This window comes from Ovis aries, chromosome 18, assembly GCF_016772045.2.
Source record: "Ovis aries strain OAR_USU_Benz2616 breed Rambouillet chromosome 18, ARS-UI_Ramb_v3.0, whole genome shotgun sequence".
NCBI lineage: Eukaryota > Metazoa > Chordata > Mammalia > Artiodactyla > Bovidae > Ovis > Ovis aries.
Window position 1 is genome coordinate 27,201,688 of NC_056071.1, and position 5,317 is coordinate 27,207,004.

Consider the following 5,317-nt stretch of genomic DNA (forward strand, 5'->3'; position numbering starts at 1 on the left):
ACGACAGAGGATGAGATGGCTGGATGGCATCACTGACTTGATGGACGTGAGTTTGAGTGAACTCTGGGAGTTGGTGATGGACAGGGAGGCCTGGCGTGCTGCGATTCATGGGGTTGCAAAGAGTCGGACACGACTGAGGGACTGAACTGAACTGAACTGAACTGAGGTGGCGCTAGTGGTAAAGAACCCGCCTGCTGGAGATTCAGGAGACATAAGAGACAGGGGTTTGATCCCTGGGTGGGAAGATCCTCTGGAGGAGGGCATGGCAACCATTCCAGTACTCTTGCCTGGAAAATTCCACGGCCGGAGGAGCCTGGTAGGCTGCAGTCCGTGGGGTCGTGAAGAGTTGGACACGACTGAGTGACTTCACTTTCGCTTTTCACTTCATGCATTGGAGAAGGAAATGGCAACCCACTCCAGTGTTCTTGCCTGGAGAATCCCAGGGAAGGGGGAGCCTGGTGGGCTGCCGCGTCTATGGGGTCGCACAGAGTTGGACATGAGTGAAGCGACTTAGCTGCAGCAGGAGCAACAATCCATAGAGTAGCACAGAGTTGGACGGGACTGAAGCAGCTAAGCAGCATGTGTGTGTGTGTGTGTGTGTGTGTGTGTGTGTGTGTGTGTGTGTAATGGAATATTATTCATCCATGAGAGGAAGGACATCCAGTCATTTCTGAAACATGGATGGATCACAGAGGTATTTTGCTCAGGGAGATAATTCAGGCAGAGAAGGACAAATGTAGCCCGATATTCAATATAGGTGTGTGTGCTGTGCTCAGTAGTGTCCGACTCTTTGTGACCCCATGGGCTGCAGCCCATCAGGATCCTCTGTCCATGGAATTCTCCAAGCAAGAATACTAGAGCAGGTTGCTATTTCCTTCTCCAGATTCAATATAGGTACTTATATGTTAATACCAAAAAATCTGAACTCAAAGGCACAAAGTAGAATAGTGGTTACCAGGAGCTGGGGGTTGGGGCATTTGGGGAGATTTTGACCAAAGGATATAAGCATGCAACTTGAAGATACATAAGTGATGGACACCTAATGCTCAGCATAGTAATCACAGTCAACAGTACTATGGTATAAACTTCAAAGTTGCTAAGAGACTAGATCTTAAATATTAAATATTCTCACTGAAAAATTAAAAAATTATGTGCTGGATAGAAGTGTTAACTAACTCTATGGTGGTAATCCTATTGCAATCTATAAATGCATCAAACCAACATGCTGTGCCCCTTAAACTTATACAACATTACATGTTGATCATATTTTGATTAAAAAGTGGGTGGTAGAAATTGAGTATTTCAAACCTGAAAAAGCAAGGAAATGAATTGTGGTGAACTGACTTCCTCCAAATTTATAGGAAATATATTTTTATGGGAATAAAAAGTAAAAAGGCACTCTGATTATTGGAAACATTTTGCTTTTTATCCAGACACAGTCCCCTAATCTAGCTGTTCCCCACAAAGCTAATGTTACCTGTATAGGAAAGCATCAGTGGAAGCCAGCTCTACAACAATCCTGGTAGTCTCAGGTCACGCACACATTCCACGAGTTGCCTTCTTACCAAGAAGCCTATAATTTGTCCAAACTATGTCAATACTTCAGCCAAGCTGAGTCTGCAAATACAAATATTTTGGAATCGGGACAAAGAGCTGCCCTCACAGGAGAGGCAATAATCTAGCACTGAAAGGCATGGCCAAGGGGCACGCACCCTTTCAGCTGGAAAGGCCTGTGTGAATCACTCCTGAGATTCTCCTAAAATCCACAGGGTCTCTGAAGGGCAGGTGCATTTGAGAAATCTCCTCAAAGAAGCAGGCTGTCTCATTCTGAAAAAGTTGTGCTTGTTATATGTTTATTTCTCATGATTGGCCTTAATCGTGGCCTTAGTCTCATGATTGTCCTTTCTGAGAATTTCCCTCCTTAATGCTGGAGATGCATAGGGATTAGTTCATTACAACATATGCTTTCACACATGAAGGATCTTTATTACGTCTAACTCCTCAGATCAATATACTCTGTTTCTATGTATTAGATGGTTTTCAGGTTCCATGATACTTTGTCACATTCTCTGTCAATATCATTCTTGAAAGAAGGTTCTCTGTTTTCATCCAAATGACTCACCTAAGGATGTTTGTATGGAATTCTTGAATGAGATACCATGACAGAACTACATCTCAATTTCATTTTCTTTTTCAAAAGGAATTTATGGTCCTTCCCTATTTTATTAGAGTTAAGAGAACTAAAACTGTTTTAATTGTATATATGAATAAATGTTGCAAAGTTTTTCAACAATATGAAGTGGGGAAAAAGTAAAGTTGTCTAGAATTTATTATTTTAAAAATCTTACTAAAATACTATTTCAAATTCCATTAGGACTATATGACTATATCTATTTTGATGGGAAATCTTAATATTACAGATGTATTTTAGAATTTAAAATTGTTATTTAAGAATTAAAAATAATTCTATCTAGATTAATATATAAAGAAAAAGCAGTAGAACCATGGCAACCCTTTATTTGGGAGCTAGATTTCAGTTGTTCTCACTATTTTGACTGCCTCATCACAGGATTTATTCATGTGACGTTTCATTGTCTAAAACCCCAGTCCTCCACATGGGAGCCATCACCAAACCAGGAGTACTTTGTACTGTGAAAGTAACTTTCTGTCAATGTCTTTTCATTTTTCTGGAGCTCATAATTGTTGTCTGTCAATACTGGGAAGTTTCAGTTTGTTTATTTTTATTTATTCATTTTTTTACGTTGACTTTGTCTTGTGTAGCTGTGACAACAGTAAATTTGTTTTCATTTGCGCTTATAGTAAAACTACTAACTGATGTGTTCTAGGTTATCACAAGATATTGAATGCAGTTCCCTGTGCTATACAGTAGGTCCTTGCTGCTGCTGCTGCTAAGTCAGTTCAGTCGTGTCCGACTCTGTGTGACCCCATAGACGGCAGCCCACCAGGCTCCCCCGTCCCTGGGATTCTCCAGGCAAGAACACTGGAGTGGGTTGCCATTTCCTTCTCCAATGCATGAAAGTGAAGAGTGAAAGGGAAGTCGCTCAGTTGTGTCCGACTGTTAGCGACCCCATGGACCGCAGCCTACCAGGCTCCTCTGTCCATGGGATTTTCCAGGCAAGAGTACTGGAGTGGGGTGCCATTGCCTTCCCCGACAGTAGGTCCTGGTTGTTTATCTATTATATATAGTAGTGTGCATATGTTAATTCCAAGCTTCTATTTTTTCTTCCACCTACCCACCCATCTCCCAATCCAGCCATCCCCTTTTGTAACCGTAAGTTTATTTTCTATGTCTGAGAGTTTATTTCTGTTTTGTAAATACTTGAACTCATGATTTTAAGATCTCCAGAGTCTGGTGGAAAAAAGAGTTTAATATTTTGCATAAGAAAAGCACAGAAAGCCCTGCTTTAAACATCTATTGACTATTTCTTTAAGTGTTTAAAGGTGACACATCTCAAGCCTTTATTTCCTTTTCTGTAAAATGAGGATGAATGATGATGACTGATTAGCTAGGTCTAAAGTATATCATGTGGAGCCCAGAGTAGGGTCAGCCCCCAACAACTCCTGGTTGCCCTTCTCCCTGCTCCTGCCTGTAATTTCCACTCCAGTAGCACCAACCTCAGCTCCTTCTGCCTTCCCATCTTACACCCCTAGCTAGTTATGCAGATCTTTCTTTTTTCTGGTCATTCAGTTCAGTTCAGTCACTCAGTTGTGTCCGACTCTTTGCAACCCCATGGACTGCAACGCGCCAGGCTTCCCTGTCCTTCACCAACCCCTGGAGCTTACTCAAACTCATGTCCATCACATTGGTGATGCCATCCAACCATCTCATCCTCTGTCATCCCCTCCTCCTCCTGCCTTCAGTCTTTCCCAGTATCAGGGTCTTTTCCAATGAGTCAGCTCTTCACACCAGGTGGCCAAAGTATTGGAGTTCCAGCTTCAGCATCAGTCCTTCCAATGAACATTCAGGACTGATTTCCTTTAGGATGGACTAGTTTGATCTCCTTGCTGTCAAGGGACTCTCAAGAGTCTTCTCCTATACCACAGTTCAAAAGCATCAATTCTTTGGTGCTCAGCTTTCTTTATAGTCATTTGCTGTTCACCAGGAGACGAATTTGTTAATTTTGCTATTGGCAACTTGAAGAAATAGTGCGTCCAGTGGGAGACTACCACTGAAATATGTTACAGATTTTAGTTAGCTCCATTGGCCCTAGTCCACAGAGATAGCTAATGAAAGGAAAGGAAAATCAGTATCATTTGTGGTTTTAAAATAAGCTAGTACATTTGGCATATTTGTCTGTATGCAGTGAAACTGCATTTTAGCTTCTAACTTCAGACTTAGCCTTGCCAAGTGATCATTTTTCTACTTTCTGGGCTTTTTCCTGGGGAGATATGATGGATGATGCTCTGGACGAAGGAAGATGGACGGGTCATAATCTGCACTTCTCTACTCACAGCCAAACTTTAAGTGTAATTGTGTCCTAACATCCACGGGAAAGTAGCTTTTCAAATAACTGCAAGAAAATCTAATTAAACTTGTAAAATATTAATCATATCTGGAGAACCACCAAACCCAAGCAGATATGCCAGTTGTTCTTAATCATAATTCCTTAATTGAATAGCAATTTTCACAGAGAATTATGATATCATGTGAAGTGGGCCTGGCAAGATTTTCCATCAGGTTCCAGATGGAAAACTTAATTGAGCTACTTGAATTTGTTCACAAAGCTTTAAACATGGATGACAGGAGGATGAGAAACAACACCCAGGACCCTGCCTTTCTCCCTGAGTTCTGAGTCCTTACCACTGGGCTACATGCCCTTTCTGGGAACCAAAGAGGAGTAGACCCTGATTCATGTTAAAGACTTAAAAAACTGTTAATGCTTTTTGTCACAGATTTTTAAAACTTGGAGGATGTGGTGGCAGACATTTTAATGAATATTCTTATTTTCCTTCTCTTCTGCCCCATCCAAGTCTTTTGTCTCTCTGTTATTAAAGTTCAGATGGGCTGGCATAAACATGTTACAATGTAAGGAAGGTATTAAAAATGTGATGTGGTAAAAATGAGAAGGAAACATTACCACCTTTCCATGCTAATTAGCGTGAGAACATGATCTACATTACATGCTTTGTGGTGCAATCATGTAGACAGGTCAATGTCATGCATGTGGGTTCATTCAAGCAGGTCCTCTGAAGTGGGAAAGACAACTCATCAGAGCAGATTGGGGCATGGTGTGAAAAAACAAGGTTCAGTATAGTACCCCAACAAACTAGATCTCCAGAAAACTAATCAGTTTGG